Source organism: Lygodium microphyllum, chromosome 1 (genome assembly GCF_053477565.2).
Source record: "Lygodium microphyllum isolate KBCC chromosome 1, Lygodium_microphyllum_v1.1.10, whole genome shotgun sequence".
Classification (NCBI taxonomy): domain Eukaryota; kingdom Viridiplantae; phylum Streptophyta; class Polypodiopsida; order Schizaeales; family Lygodiaceae; genus Lygodium; species Lygodium microphyllum.
The window spans coordinates 95149667-95167742 of record NC_141135.1 but is presented as its reverse complement, the minus strand read 5'-3'; positions in this window follow the sequence as shown (position 1 = coordinate 95167742).

The window sequence follows — 18076 nt, the reverse complement described above, 5'->3', positions numbered from 1 at the left end:
TCACTAATTTCAAGTGGGTAACATGCATACAATGAACAATATAACTAAGAGAGCTTATACAACTGTGATCTCTCCAACAAAAGGAATTAAGCTCATTGAGTGGATTAAAATGAGATATTAAGGTTCAATTGGAATACCTCTTTAATGTTGGGGAAGTTAGATGAAGCATGATCCACCATGATGCCAATATCTCCATCAAGCAAGCCCAGTTGATTAGAGCACTCCAATGGATAAAGCCTTCAAAGATTTTATGCTTTCACTAATGGTGGAGACTCCCATGCTTGTGCCTAAGCTCATCTTTAGTGGTGGAAAGCTTCAAAGGAAGATTTCATGGTCTTCCACAAGATTCCTTTGTATGTTGAGCTTTATGTCTTCAATCTAGGGAGGAGGGGTCAAAAGGGGATGAAGGATCTGTGAGGGCTAAACTTCCAGGGATTGTGGGTTACTTTGAGAGCTTGACTGAGCTTTAATGGTTGTTCAAGGCAAGGTACAATAGTGAATTGAGATTTGTAGGAGGTGGGAGCTCAAATGTTGAGGAATAAGGGCTAAGACCTAATCAAGGAGTTGAAGGGGGACTACTAAATCCATGGAGGAGCACTAGGGAGGCTGATCGTTGTTGCTGGGGAAGAGCAGGATGACCAAAAATTCATAATGACCATACCTAGTGCTGAAGGCAGTCTTTGGGACATCTTGTTCCTTAATTAGGATTTGATAGTATCCAAACCTTAGATCAATTTTGGAAAACACATTGGCTCCATGTAGGCGATCTAAAATTTCATCTATCCTGGGTATGGGGTACTTATTCTTGATCATAACTTGGTCTAGTCATCTAAAGTCAATGCAGAGTCTAAGTGTTCCATCCTTCTTTTTCTAGAAGAGGATAGGCGCTCCCCAAGGAAAATTACTTGGGCAAATAAATCCTTGCTCTATCAATTGCCTCAGTTGCTCCTTAAGCTCAATAGCTTTAGGAATAGACATTTTGTACGATCGTTTTGACACTGGTTCTCGGCTATAGGAATCAATTTTATTTCATGATCAAGCTCACAATTTGGAGATAGTTGAGTCAGTTCTTCTAGAAAGACATCCTTGAAGTCACTGATCCAAGAAGGTAGAGTGCCTTCATTAGTTTTTTTGACCTTAACCGAATCATGTAGATTGGTTGACCTTTCTTCAATCCCTTTTCCTGAGTTGGCTTACCTTGCCTGGTTGGTTCTTCTAGATTTCCCATATGCCTTTACGGGTTCTCCTTCCAATTCTTGAAATATTATTTCCTCTTCATCACATTGAATATGGGCTTTGTTCTTCTTGAGCCAATCCATTCCCAGAATGCAATCGTAGCATCCTATTGGTAGGATTCACAATTCTACTTCAGTTGTATGACTGTCTAACTCAAATTGAAGTTTCCTTATAGTTTTGGTTAAGGTGATTTCCTTCTCGCTAGCCAATTCTACTATCATTTTCCTTGTCCCTCTAGATTCTAAATGCAATATTTTCACTATTTTGGGTGCAAGAAAGGAATTCATGCTACCATAATCAATTAAGATTATAAATGGCATACCCTTGTAAGTAGCTGGAGAGGGTAGGGACAATAGCTGGTCTCAACTAGCCTATGGGGTGCTCTACAAGTTGTTGGAGGTGCCAAGGATAACAAGGAAATGGTGGCTGATGTCCTAGAGGTAGAAGTATCTAAGAGAAAATCTTGGAGCTTCTTGCGGTTGGCAATCATGGTAACTTGTAGGAGAAGAGAGAGAAGGGGACTAGACAAAAAGTAACTCGGATTTTTGCCCTCTTCTAACTTCTAAGTCTCCAACTTTGGTCCTAGAACCCCTAAAATTTGCATGAAAAGGAGTGATGACCTGCTAAGCTAGCCATTTTACCTTCAAATATGTTTGACTCTCCAGCCATAGCTCCTACTTACTCTAAAAAGTTGTATCTAACTGTGATTCTTCCTATTGTACATGTACCTATGACCTGAGTAACTAGGATTTCAAATTTAAAAAGGGAACCAAATGGAGAAAGAGGAAAGGAGAAAAGAACCAAATCTTGATGCTCTAATACCACTTATAATGAATGAAGTTGAGAGGAGAGAAGAGAATGATCTCAGGAGAGAGGAAGAGAGAAGGAAGAAGAGGAAGAAAGACTAGAAGAGGAGAGAGGAAAGAGGGGAGAAAGGAGGAAGCCATTGAAGCTAAATATGAAGGTGAAGAGTATGTTCTTGATAATATATGGATGCTCTAAATTGGGTCTCTTATACCTTATATACCCCGGTTAGTGTGATTGGGTGTCTAACCTCTAGTTCCCATATATCCTACTCATTACATCCCATACATATTTTGTCGTAGTTATGTCATGTATGTGGTCCAATATTCTATTCTCAATGGTGATGGACATGTAGTGAATGGCTTGATGGATCTTTTTCACCCATGCTTTCACTACCACATCCTCTCCTACTAGCCTAACCTCTATCTACCTAGTACATCCCACAAGTCCTTACCAATGAGATAATTCCTTATGTGAAACTTCTATACATGATAATTATGATTGCCAGGCTTCTCACCTATGATCACACTTACATTATTGTTTTTTTCAGCCATGATTCCAAATTAAATTTCAATATATTAACCCCAATAGATCAAGCAAAAGCACTATATGTATGCTTCCATGTCAAATAGTACATCAATAGCATAACCATTCACTGTAGAATGGTAAATACAACTGCTCACTATTGAGCACCAAAAGCATTCATAGTATGCATTCCCAAATAATAATGTTACATATTTGCAAGTCTATTATAGACAATAAACACCCCGGGTGTTCGATAGAATCAACGTGCATGGATTCAATGAGGAAACAATGCTCAAACTGAAACTAGTACAAGTTGCATAATCTGCATGCATACATTGTCCTTGAATGCCACCATTAAAAACTTCTACAAACAAAACAAGCTCAAGCCTTTAGATCTACAAATATTCATGTTGCAAGTGACTTTCAGCATCAACAAGGTTCATGTGGCTAAGAGCCTGTTGCTCTTGCTTTCCCAAATCCTAGACAACACTACCTATTTCAACATGCTATCATTTCATAATAGTCTCTATAATTTGCAATTTTCTATATCTTGCACTCAAATTTCGATCACAACTTCTTCTACAAAGTTGTAGAGCTTGAAGTAAGCTTCCTCAAATTTTTTTCCTTGTTTTGATTTTTCTATCAAAAGTTGTGGCAAAAATACTACATGCTTGTCTAACCATCTTTGTTTATTTGCCCCCATCTTGACCACGACTCCATTTTGATGCTTTGGGAGCCTTAAAATTGGTCCAAGAATCCCAAATACAAACTCCAATCTCTTACCTCTCTTGAGCTCCAATGGTGTGGAGATATGGGTGTATGGCCTATTTTGCAATATCTTCCCTTCTTCATTCCAAGTATGCTATATGTCCTATTTCTCATTTTTTATGAATGCAAGTACCACTTTATGCCCTCCAAGGATTCTTCTTGGCTATGGCTTGCTCGTCACTCTCCTATGATTGGGTGCTTTTTCTTCACATCTACTCAATCACTCTAAGTATAGATTTTCTACAAGTGAGAAAGTTGCACACCCACTCAACCTATAATGCGTTGGCTCTGATACCATGTCAAGAATGTAACACATGTATCATGAATTCATATGCAGTAAACAAGATATGGTGGAAGGGAGCTTCTTGGGCTCTGCTCTCTTTTATTATTTTTGTGTGTTCTCTCTCTCTCTAAATGAAAATGACTAAGTGTACCTTATATGGGCACAACATATACCCTCCACAACTCAGTCTAGGGGTTGCATAGTGCTACGTGTCTCGCTTATTTACCATATACATAGTACTCTCCCTTATCATGTACAAGTTGGCAGATATAGCTTGACATCATGTGCATCATATATATCAACAACGAAATACATATATATATCAATTATTTACATAAATAATGAATGTTTTTCCCAATAAGTAATGGTCAAGTTTCTCCATCGCAAATACCGTGGATAAAACATTCCTTCTCTATGTTTTTATAATTTTGTTCTACATCACTCAAATTTCTACTTGCATAGTAGATAGGATGATCCACCTTTTTATCATATGGCCTAACATAGTTCCTACGATTGTTATGGATGCATTGAAATGAATCTAAAACTTCTTTGTCCAATCAAGTGGCACTAAAGTTGATCCATCGACAACTTTTGTTTAAACAACTTGATCCGAGAAAATCACCAAAAAATATTTGTCTAACACTTTGTTGATTTTTTGTACATTTGGAGGTTTGAAATAAAGAAGAGGGTGGGAACAACCTCTTGGGAAATCCAAGAAATTATTGGATGGAAATATTTCATGGACCGGTTTACCAAGGGGGGGTGAAGAGTAAAGATCAATGGAGGAAGGTGAAGGAAAAATGTGTAATGTGAAAAATAAAAATATGAAATGGATTTGAAGCCATCCAAAAATCATGTGAGGCTCACAATGTCATGGCTTTGGAGCCTTATGATAATTCAACCAAATGGGACCCTTCTTGGAAGCATTAGTGGAAGAAAAATCAGACACATGATTTTTTAAGATTTTTTAAAAATACTTCCACTCCAATGAAAAGTTTAAAGTTGTAGTATGTGAGCTAAAGTTTTAGCTAGTATTTTTTTATAATTTTTTGGAGCTAGGAGTCCGGAGATATGGCCAAAATGGTGGACGCCAAACTTTTTCCAAGTGCGGTGGAGACCACCTCCCAATTTTATACACACCCACACTTTCTTCCCCACACTTAACACTTCCATAAAACATCATTCATTAGACTCTCAACCCTTTCCCCTCTCTTCTCCTCTATCTCAAGCTAATAAACCATTTGAATTCCCCTCCTCAATCACCCTTAAATCATCCTTAATTGTAGTAGTAATGTATGAATTCTCACTAGTCTCTCTCCATTATTGCTAGATATGATCTTATTTTATGAAGATTCTCTATATTTTTTTATAGGAGAGCTCTTGGACTCAAGCTATGGGGGGAGAATGGAGACAACTCACTTATGATGGAACTTGATTAAGTACAAATTTGGTCAACAAAACATCTAGATGGAACTTCCACATTGGTGGAACCACCTTGATGCAGCTTTGGTGGTGTTAATTCCTGTTCTATCTTAACCTCCTCCCTAAACACCCTCAAGTCCTATATAAAGAGGCCTTCTTCTTTGTAATTTGCAAGAGAGAGAGCTAAGAGGCCTTCTTCAACCCTATTGAGCCTTCCCCATTCTCTCTCATGAGCTTATGCAGTTCATTCCCTTACTATAGCTTATGCATGCTCTACAGTGTAATAAGCCCATGCTATTGGTGTCCATATTGTGTATATTGGTTATGTCTTGAGGGTTCTCCATCTCTTGTGCCCTCTTAAGTTTTATTGATTCTCTCTCTCTCTCTCTCTCTCTCTCTCTCTCTCTCTCTCTCTCTCTCTCTCTCTCTCTCTCTCTCTCTCTCTCTCTCTCTCTCACAAGCTCCTGTCCCTCTTGCATAGCGTCCTAGTGCGCTCTTCCATGACTAGGTGGTGCCCTTACCTCATTCACTTTGTGGCAGAAGGAATTTTGGCATAGTATAGAGGCTACCATACCGAATTTCGTTCGTCACAACCCAAGTGCTTCTTAGCATATTTGAGTTAAATGATATTCCTTTTTAATAATTCTATGAGAGGTGATATTATTATCCCAAATCCAAATATAATTACTTAAGGTTCCTTGATGGTGGAAGTATAGCAATTTTTTCCGTCTTTGCATGATCCATTGCAATTCCTTTTTTTGAAATAATATGCTTTACAAAATCCCCTTTGGAACTCCAAAGACATGCTTTATTTAGTTCAAGAATATGCCCACTCTATCATTCATTCAAATACTTGCAATAATAACTAGGGCGCTTCTTTTGCTATTCCAAAACTGAAAATTTTATCTAAGAACACTTCCACATATTGGTGGATAAATTCTTAATATGCAGCAATAATAATTTCTTTGGAAAGTCGTAGATGCATTACGTAATCCAAAGGGCATTATTCTATATGTAAATGTACCCCATTCATAGTAATTGTAACCTTGTTTTGATCATTAGGATGGATCAAACTTGGTTATAACCACTAAATCCCCATTCATAGTAATTGTAACCTTGTTTTGATCATTAGGATGGATCAAACTTGGTTATAACCACTAAATCTATCTGTAAGGAGGAGAAATCATGACTAGCCACTTCTAATGCTTAGCCTATAAAATGGCAAAGGAAAGTTATCCTTTTGTGTTCTTTCATTAATCTTTTTATAAGTAACACATATTCAACTTTTCTTGCTATTCCTTTTAGGACCTACAATGATAGGTGATACCCATTTTCTATATAAAACCTATATCCAGAAGCTTTGTAATTTTAACTTTAACAAGTTTCACATATATAAGGTTCATCCTTCTCTAACATTGGCAGATTTGTTTCGTGTCTAGTTCTAAGTCAATATAATGTTGACTTAGCTTAGCTTTAATGCATGTTAGATCCTTATAAGAATAATCCGATACCCCAATGTGTAATCATAACACATCATCAAATGTTTTCGATCACGTGGCCCTATTTAGGTTCTAAGGGTTAAATAATTTCCTTCAGTCATTTCTAGTCTATCTAGTTCTATGATTGGCTCTTCTACATAAAGGGAAGCTATTCATTGAGGTTTTACCAAGGGAACAGTAAGCACCTCTCACATGGGAATATCTTCCAATAATCCATGTTCTACATTAGTCTCTCATGTTTTCTTCTCTTCCAACTACTAAATTCACTAAAGCTGAAGGAATATAGGGTACAATACCTAAATCTTGCTTAGTCTCCTCAATAATCTCAATCTCATAGTAGCAATTCAACACATCAATACTATATCTCAAATTTTACCCAGAGATTCACAATTACAAATATCCCTAACTCTTGGATACTCACAATTTGGTGTGGAGAAATAGTAGGATCTCTCCCATTAACATTTGCTTATTTAAGAATTGGATCTTGACTTTTTAAAGTGTGATAATAGGATTATAATCTTTTATTATGCCTTTCTAAACATTCTTGATCTTAAAGAACATAATGAAAATGTACATATTTAAGCTCAAGAATCAGTGGGTATAAATTTCACATTTCTCTCATTGAATTCTGCAACTTAGATTATGTATAGATGATGAATAAATCTCTTAAGTTATATGAAATCTGGCAATGCCATGGAACAATTTAAGTCATGGTTCCACTCCATTCCCATAAATAGTGAAATCCATTATTTTCTCTTTTGGATGGGGAGGAATAAATGCCAACATGCACTTTTATTGCATTCTTTCATGTGTTTCCTTCTTGATGTAAGTGCATAAATCTACCATTTAGATTGAGTAGGTATGTTTCCTTTTGATTGATCTAGATTTTTAAAGAAATAATATAACATTGGAGAATCAATGGTACTTCTACCAATATTATTGCCCATAAGGGAATAATTACACCTTTCCATTTGTGATGTTACCAAGGATGTCAAAATCAAACTCGGAGATTATTGTGAAACTTTTTGTTTTTGTAACTATGTTTGAATTTTCACGTCATTTTCTTGCTCTACAAAACCTCCCCACAACAAGATTCTGGATCAATCTAATAATTTCTCTTTGTTCCCTAACTGATTTTCATATTCTTCTAAAATCATTTCTAAAAATCACATTTCTTCTAAATATCGTTTGTCTCTAAATTGGAAATTTGATCTTTCCTTTTGTGCTTACAATATCTTCTTTATTGCCTTATCAACAAATATTGCTTATGATTTCCACTCAGTTTTTCGAATATCTTGCTTAATCTTTGAATTGTTTCTAAATCATCATTACTAGAAGTAGTATTAATTTGTGATTTTTTTCCTTAACATTACTCACAATTGATCACTCCCTAACAAATCAATTGCCCTTGAAGGGTCATCTTTGTCATTTTTAGAGGATGCCAAGTGAGATGGCCTACAACTTCACATTGCCATTTATTTTGAATTTTCCTTTCCCATTGTGAAAACACATCTTCTCATAGGGGTTTGCTTCATCCAATGTGGATTGATTTGGGGGCATTACACATTGGATGGTGTCAATGGTACTGTCACGTATGAAACATTTCAAGGTCCCCACTTGAAGTGCTTTGATAATCCAATTGTGGTTTCTTTAATAGTTGTAGTAAAGTTTGCAATGATAAATCTACAATGAAATGTATAATCCTCCTCACATGTTTTTTAATGAATCCTATCCATTGGAAAAGCCAAATCAAATTTATTTGCTAATATTTACAATATGACCAATTTTGGGAAGGTAGTAAGTAGTTTATTGTCATATATATGAAAAACTTGTACTAGATCAAGTTTACATGACCATTTTTTCTCTAAATGTAATAAGGCTAATGGATACAATAGTTTCTTATCAAATATAGGATCGCACCTTCTAGGTTGTAACTTTCATAGATGAGGTTTAAGGACACTGAAGAACTACTCTCATTTAGACTAAGCAGGAAAATTGGAAGAACTGAAAGGAAAAAGTAATCATTAATTCCAATTAACCCCTTGAAAATTTTTAGTTTTTAACCCAGTTAAGAATAGAAAGCCTAATGAGACCTATTTTATGTTCTCACCCATTTTTGGGCAACACTACATCTATTAAACGATTCTCAATGGCTCCCCCTAAATAATGTAAAGTTTGAATATATAGGTGTACATATGAACATCAATAGCAAACTTTTCTCTTCTATGAATGTGTAAGCACAAAATAAGTATGGTAGGTCTACAAATTTGGGAAAAAACAACTACAATGAATACAAGCTCCAAGGTGTTATGTACTAGGGGCGCAAGGTCAAGAAAGACCTAAGGTTTATGAACTCAAATAAGCCTTGCCATGTGTATTCCTTTAAAGAATAAGAATGTTGTGATATTTTAAAGGATAATAATTCCTACATGGGACTTGGTGGTTATTATCAAAGGTGGCCATTATACTTTCAAGGAGTTGCAATTATGGAGAGGAAGTTAACCAGGATTTATGTGCAGTGGTGATCAAGTATAGCTCTGATAATAAAACTATAGCATAATCTCATGATCACTACATGCTAGGGTTCTCATCTTCAAGGGAAATTTTGAGGTTTCATGATGCAGTTGCTTGAAAGTTGCAAAGACAAGGGGAAGAAGACTAATAGTGCAAGTCATCTTCAAAAAGGGGGAGCCTTGGGGGGGGGGGGGGGGGGGGGGGGGGGTGGTGGTGGTGGGGGGGTGTGCGGGGGCGGCATTGGCGCCCCGGACTTGAATTGATCCTATGCAAAGGGAGAGAAACTATAGGTTATCAATATCAATAAGAAGGGAGAGCTCAATGATGAGAAAGGGGGTGGAAAAGCATGCATTATAGGACTAGAGGAGGAGCCATCTCACTATCATTTCGTAATAACTGACATAATCATCTTTGGAGGGAGGCTCCGGGCCTATATAAGTTTCAAGTCTAATGGTGCAATTATAGTATCAACAATAAAGGAGGGAAGACAAGGAAGGCAAGACAGCAGTCTGGGGTGACATTCATCATCAATGAAGAGGCTCACGTTAAATCTTGGTCTACCAAAACTGGTGATGTGGCACCTGGTTACAACCCATGACAATGAAAAGCCCTCCATTTAGGCCAAAATGATATGATGCTGATGCCAAGAATTGAACCCACGCCTTCCAGTTGATCGACAAACACCCTACCATCTCACCCATGCACGTTAGTTGACATAACATGAATTTAGTAAATTCATATATTAAAAAAACTAATGCGACCCTAAAAATTACAAGGTCACCGACACTACACGTGATACATATTAGCACATGCCGATATATAACATCATCCCAATGAAGAGGGCTCACGGGGATTGCATGCAATGATCCAAAGGGAGCATTGATATTGGATCAGCACAGGAGGCAATGAATTTAAAGGGAGGCCTGGCTTATGCATGTGAGGGACAAAGAGACATCATCTACACCATGGAAGAGCATCAGTTATCATCAAATCTAGGGCGGCAACTTGAGTGGCGGACTACAATTAACTAAAGGAGGGTAGTTGTCTATTTCAAGGGTTGTAGGGTTGAGTTGCCAACAGATGAATAGAAGTAGGCCACCGTGGCTATATTCTCGGCTAGAGTGGAAAGAATGAGTAGCATCGACTGCTACTAGAGAGATTTATTATTATCAAACACAAAAGGCTAACCCACTATAGTCGTATTTTTTAAAGAGAACACAAGAGGCATTATTGAAGCCTGGCCCAAAAGCTAATCATAATCCTTATCTATGGCATACATTGTGGAGCCAAAGATGCAAGCAAGGGGAAGCCCCATAGAGTCCAGTTTACAGAACAAATAAGGTACCATGTGAGTTCAAAAGAAAGGGTACACATAACTATATTTACAAAAGGGGTTTTTTAATTTTAAAAAAAAATAAAAATCCATAAGTTTAGTAAAGTAAAAGGAGTCTTTTTAAGGCCTTATAGCATGTAAAGAAAGGGTATTTCTTAATATCATTTGAACGCACGTTATATATATGATTTCTTATAGGTGGAACCACATAGAGGAAGAGATTATCTACAACCTGGATAGGTCACTGAAGCATCCAAAGTGTCAAGATTGTGGGAGAGAAGGAAGGAGTCTCGCTTGAAGCTTTCTTGCTTGCACAATGGGGGAAGACACACAAGGTGGAGGCTGAAAACAGTTTTCCTCTTCTTAGTTGTGTAAGCCAAAAGAACTCAAGTACAAAGAAATAGAAGAACCCTAGATATGGGTCTCAAAACCAAACTCAACTAACTAAGGTGGCATACTAACTGAGCCACGAACTAGAGTAGATAAGGATAGCTATCATGTAGCTATTATTCAGGGGCGGTGTACCAACCGCATCTGCAACTGACAAGTCGGTGACATAAATACACAACGGTCACCCTGGCGTATCACGAGTGGAGCTCGATATGTCAACAAAAGAAGAGTAAGAATAGGTGAGTGCTTGTAATGGTCACATGGAGGATATTTTCCAGCTACTAAGGCAACATTATGATGACTGAGTTCCTATCAATGTTTTGATCGTGAAGACAACTATAGAAGCGGTTGACATGTTGATCTGGGAGCCTTTGTAGTAGGAGCTATAGTTGGTGTTATGGGCTAGCAAATTTAGTGTTTTATGATTAGATGTTCTATTGTAGGTTCCCTATATGTGAATAAAACCAAAGGTAAAGGCCATATAAAGCATCTTCCATATGAGTAATTAAGGATATTTTAATCATTTCCTATATAGGAAATAAGGAGAATTCCTTGTGGAATTCCCTAGTTGAAAATGACTATAAGTAGGGAATGTAAAAACCAGGGAAAATGGGACATTTCCTACTAAGAGTATCTAGGAAATCAAATCAAGAAATATTACAATTTTGTATGTAGGGAAAATCCATTTCCTATGTAGGAAAACTTTCTCAAGATCATTTCCTAGGTGCCATAAGTAGGGAATGCCTTATTTTCCCTAGTTTGCATAAATCCTACATATATTAATTTCTAACTGGGGAATTACATAGGGAATTCCAAGCCATTCTTAGGTAGGGATTAATGAACATATTACTCCACCTAAACTAGTTTTAAAAACTCTAAAACACATGATTCAATAATTAGTGGTTAGTTTGAGCTTAAACCAAATCAAATACACTACTTATCTTATGTTAATAGATAAACCCAGTCATCTTCAAGACTCTGCAATTGCATCAAATTTGGCATACATATCTACTATGATGTCAAGCACAATGCTTGTTTGTACTTACCCACTGCTATTACCAACCTTCAAATGTTTTTATGTTGCCTTCTCGATGGCTCCCATGCTATCATAGGCATTCAAGATGCAAGTAAGGTCACTGCATTTAGAGGCAGTCCATTAAAACACCTACAGTACATGATCACTCCTTTACCTGATAAGCATACATTAATTACTACACACTCTTAAGGGATTTACATCTCAAAGAGCAAGATTTTCAAATGATTATTTTTCTTTCCCATTTCACCACATGTAGCAACATATCCATGAATGCAATGCCAAGATTGATATTATCTCTTAATGGTCCCTCATTGGCAATCAAAGCATGCACTTTTTTACCCTTTCCAACTTCTTTTATGCTATCACATGTTAAGATGTGAGAAAGCATGATTCTATTCACAAATACGCTTTTTCAAGATACCCATCCAAAGTGGTTCCATGTTTCCTCCCCTTGTCCCTCAAGTTTTACACCATTCATGCTTTAGGTTTGCACCATATTGGCATGTACATCCATCATAGAATCTAGAGCACAAAATGTTTACAAAGACAATCCCTTGTGATAATACTAGCATCAATTTTTGTCTTTCCTAGTTGTTACTATGTTAGCACATAACTTTGAAGATGCAAGTGATGATGTATCCAACATGAGAAAGGCCTAGCACCACATCCTTTGAAAGCAACCAATTACTACCTCACCATGCCAATTTTGAGTACACATTACAAGTTTAAGAGTCTATAGTTGAATCAAATAGCTCATCAAATTGTTTTTTATTTTGCAATTGCACCAGGTTTTGGCCTCCATACTTGTGTGCTCAATCAAGCCTTTGTAGTAACCACTTCTTTCAACATTAGTACACATTGTTAGTGATGCGCAAATCGGATGTCGTATGCGTACGTAGTGAGCGTCGAAAGGTCCCCAAGAACAAAGAACTCTAATTTTTGCTCAAAATCCAAGAGAATAGACTTGCACGACATGAAGCAAAAAGACCAATTGGGTACAATCTCCCCCCATGCCTTGTGTGAGTGCTCCACAAAGCATGTATTTAATATTGTATTCATCTCTAAGCTCAAAAATAGCCCAAATTTACAATTAACATGCTTGAGATTTTGTGTTTTCTTTTGTCCAAATAAAGAATAAAGTAGTTGGGCACCTCAAGAGTCGGGCAATGCCCAAATACAATGACCAATAATGAATATTTAAATCGTGTGCCCATGCGCATACAAAATAATAAATATATGTCAAGCGATTCAAAAGAAATATTAGCGCCACACCTAAGACGAGGACCCATCAAAAATGATAATTTCTTCTAAATAACTTGAATACATGCTATCGCCCAGTGCTTCCCAATGCCACCGCCGCCTGCTCTACACATCAACTAAAGCATTCACAATTGTTAGAAAATAATAAAATTCAATTGACAAAAGTGAATACCTAGTAGTCTTCAGCTATAAAATAAATAAATAGGTTGGAACTCTATCCTAACCTTAATTTAATACGATTACACACTCTAAACTCATAAACGTCCATTAATTTAAATATGTATTTTGCGGAATCACCCACTTACACATTAAATTAACATGACACTCAAAAAGGACAGGTGTCCCCATCAACTTTTCGCATAAGGAATCCACCTTGTGTACGAGCCCCAGCAAATAAATATAATTTTACGGAATCCGCTGTGGAATATGCCTCCTAGCATCATACCCCCAGGGTGAGATAGCAATTGTCCTCAATTGCTATTAGCTCAATGTGGAGCGAGCAGTGAGGGATAAGCACTTAGGTCACGAGCGTGCATCCATTGGGCCTCTTCAACAGGATGATTTTTAAATTTCACCAAATATCTAGAATATCTACGGCTAGTTCTAATGGTCATATAATCAATGTCTAAAATTGTTTTGAGTTCAAGGATTTTAGTTTCTTCTTTTAACAAAGGAGGATTTTCATAAACATGGTGGACAGGTAATTGGCCTTTGAAAGGTCATAACAAACTGATATAAAAAGTATTGTGGATTTTCCAGTGTTGGGGTAATTCTAATTTAAAAGCACTGTCATTGATTTTGTGAATGATTTTAAAAGGTCCATAAAATCTAGGAGCTAACTTTACAACAGGGTGTTTCTCAATACTTTGTAGTCCTCGCTTTTCAATGTGTAACCAAACATAATCATCAATTATGAAATTCATAGCTTTTCTTTTCTTGTTTGCTTGTTTAGTATATGATTGTTGGGCTTTTGAAATCATATCTTTAACTTCATCAAAAATAATAGCATGCATATTGGCAATATCATCAACAACTTTAACTTTGTTTGACTATGAAGTAATCGGTGTAGGTTATCTATATCCATAAATGATTTCAAAATGTGTGTTCTGTGTAATTGTATGCAAACTGAAGTAAATGCAAGTGTGTATCCCATGTTTGTGGTTTTGAAATTGTGTATGCATGTAAAAGATCCAAGCTTGTATTGTTTGTAGCTTCTGTTTGTCTATTTGTTTCAGGATGAAATACATATTAAAAATCGATCTTTGTTCCTAAATTAACAAACAAAGTAGTCCAAAAATTATTGCAAAATCTAGAATCGCGATCAAAAATAATAACTTTTAGTAAACTGTGGTTAGTGAAAATAGTTTTCATAAAAAATTGAGCAGCTTGAGATACAGTTAACGTTTTCTTGCATGGAATGAAATATGCATGTTTGCTAAACCAATCTACAATAGTCCAAATCATATCGTGATTAGCATGAGTGTTAGGCAAAGCAGTAATAAAATCCATTGAAATATGTTCCCATGGTCGTTCAGGAATTGGTAAAGGCATTAACAAACCATACTGCTTACCATGGTGTCGCTTAACTCTTTGAAAAATTAAACACTCGTATACAAAGCTAGAAACATCAGATTCCATATGTGGCCAGTAGAAATCTTCAGCCAATGTATGTAAAGTGGAAATAATACCTCTATGGCCTTGATATAGGGGACAATGAATTTCATGCAACACAAATGATCTAAATCGAACAGCTACATATAACCTTTTCTCATAAAACATGAATCCATCAGCATAAGACAATGAATCGATCAGAATCCAGTTATTGGCAATTAATTTATTCCAATCAGCTTGAAAACTAGGGTCTTGATCATAGGTATCTTTCATAGGGATAAGAGAATCAAAAGATATCACAAAAATATTATGAATAGTTGGTCTTCTACTCAAGGCATTGGCAACAACATTTTCTTTTATGGGTTGATATTGGATAAGTGGATGAAAACTTTGAATAAAAGTAGCCCATTTAATATGTCGGTCAGAGATTTGTGACTGACTAAGGAGATATTTGATACTTTGTTGATCAATTTTAATCATGAATTCAGATCCCATTAAATAGTGCTTCCATTGACGTAAAGCTTGTACTATAGCTAGCAATTCCTTATCATAGGTAGAATACTTAAGTTCAGAGGGTTTGAGTTTGCAGCTAGAGTAGGCTATGGAATGGGAATCTTGCATAAGGACAGCTCTTATTCCTAATCCACTAGCGTCAGTGACTACTAGGAAAAATGGTCTATTAAAGTCAGGGAGTTGCAATATAGGAGCATGGGTTAAGGCATGTTTTAATAAATCAAAAGAATTTTGTTGATTTTCAGACCAATGATATACAATACCTTTCTTTAATAATTTTGTCAAAGGTAATGCAAGCAATGAAAAAATTCTCATAAATTTTCTGTAAAAGCTATCAAGACCTAAGAAAGAACGTAATTCATGCACATTTTTAAGTATCGACTAATTCAAAATTGCTTTTGTCTTTTTAGGGTCAACTTAAATACCTTCAGATGAAACAATGTGTCCTAAGTATTCAATTTGGGTTTGGAAAAAATCACTCTTTTCAGGATTAGCATATAATTGATTCTCTTTCAATAATTTAAAAACCGAGGATAAATGTTCATAATGCTCATTCTCATTCTTACTGAAAGCCAATATGTCATCAAAGAAAACAATGACACAATGTTGATGCTTTAAAAATATGTGATTCATCATACGATTGAATGTGGTTAGTGCATTAGTTAAACCAAAAGGCATAATAAGGAATTCATAATGTCCAAATTGAGTTCTAAATGCAATTTTGAAAATATCAGATGTGTCTAGTCGTACTTGATGGTATCCAAATTTAAGATCTATTTTACTGAATATTGCAGCCTCTTGTAGTTTATCCATGAGGTCGTCTACCCTAGAAATTGGATATCTATTCTTGACAGTTATCTTATTTAGGGCATGATAATCAATGCACATCCTATAGGTATTGTTTTTCTTTTTAACTAATAGGACATGTGCACTAAATGGAGAACTACTGGGCATACTGAGTCCTCAAGTTAACAATTCTTCAACTTGAGTTTGAATTTCTTTCTATTCAATTTGATTATGTCAATAAGGTGCTTTACATAGTGGTTGAGAATCTGGAATTAAGTCTATTCTATGATCTTCAAGAGGCGTGGGTGGTAAATCAGGTGGTAAGTCAGCAACAAAACAATCTTTAAATTGTGAAAGAAATTGTGTATGCCTAGGATGCATCTTATTTTCTTTAACTTCAATTTCACTCACCTAGATTAAGTAGGATTTGCTACTTTTTCTTAATGCACGTTTAGCCTGTGTATGACTAAGCAATGGAAAATTTTCAAAAGTGTGCATACCATGCAATGTGATTTGTTTCCCGTGAGAATGAATGTTCATTAAATGCATGGAATAATCTATATCAAGATTATATTGATGACGCCAAGGCATTCCTAAGATAATGTCACTAGATTGCAGAGGCACAACTAACAAACAACTATGTTCAGCATAATCACCAATTTTAATTTCTAAGTCATGCACTTCTTGTGTTCCATTGTACCTAGTGCCTAAGAATGTAGCCTTGATGCGATAATGAGTGGAAACGGTATGTAAATTCAATTCTTTGACCAATTTTGCAGAAATAAAATTGTGTGTGCTCCCATCATCATGTAAAACAGTCTTTTCTGTACCATGCACAAGACATTTCATCGTTAATAAAGAATGGAGATTTTGTATACTTGGTAAAGTATCTGAAGTAGTGTCGTTATCGTCATCATCTTCCATGAAATCTGGCATTTCTTCATGGTCTTCATCTTCAATCGCTCCCAAGTAGTTGATGTGAACAATTAGCTTTTTGGATTGAAAATTCACCGCTAGATGTCCAAGTTGATGGCACTTATAATAGACTATGGATTTGGCTTTAGAAACATTATTGGTAATAGCGGAAAGTTTAGGAATGTTGGGATTTGGCTGGAAAGATGGCTTAGGATTTGGATTTTTGTTTGATGGTAAAGCAGGGGGTCGTGTCCAAGATTTATGGATTGAAGATGGAACAAAGTGCTTTTGATTGAATCTTCGAAAGTTAGAATTGAATTGCTTTGTACCGAAGTTACCATTGTATGAGAATTGTTGTGGTCGCTTCTCTCGTCCTCGAATTTTATCTTTAGCATCATGGGTCAAGGAAATCGCATCCTAGAGAGTCGTTGGCTTGAACATGTTCACTTTCGCATAGAAGTGACCAAGCAAACCAGACATAAACTTGCACTTATGGGTTGCCTCATGTACATCTTTGAGCATTCAAAGTTGCAATAAAGCATTCCAGAAAACGCTCGGTATATTGTGAGATAGGCTCGCGATCTCTTTGTTGCAGAAGATCCCACTATTTGATTGCTTTTTTGTGGAATTGAGGTGGAAGAAAATTCTACAAAAAATTCTTTTGAAAAGTCTCCCAAGTAGTAGGACAATCAATGCTTTTGCGGACAACAGTCCACCATAGGGATGCTCTATCCACTAAATGATTAGTAACACACTTAATTTTGTCTTTTTCGACATATTGTTCTTCATGGAAATAATCATCAAACTGGCTAATAAAATCAAGTATAGTATTTTCATCACGTAACCCATTGAAAGTGCAAAATTTGAAATTTCTTTTACTTATCGTGGCTTCTTTCTGAATAGATTGTGCTTCAAGTGTTGGATCGATCGTGCATCGTATAACATCTTCAGGTTGCGGTCCATCTTGATCAACAGTAGATCATTGAAGATTGGCCAATTGAGCTTGCAAAGTTTGATGTGCTCTTCATTTCTCTTGAAGCTGCATCATAATTAGGTCCAGTTTTTGCTCCATCATTGGTTCCGATAAATCACCTTCGGCCACCCCCATAAGATCTTCCATATTTTGATCGGTCATATTGCAAAATTTCAAACAACCTCACACACTCGAAATCCTATTAGCA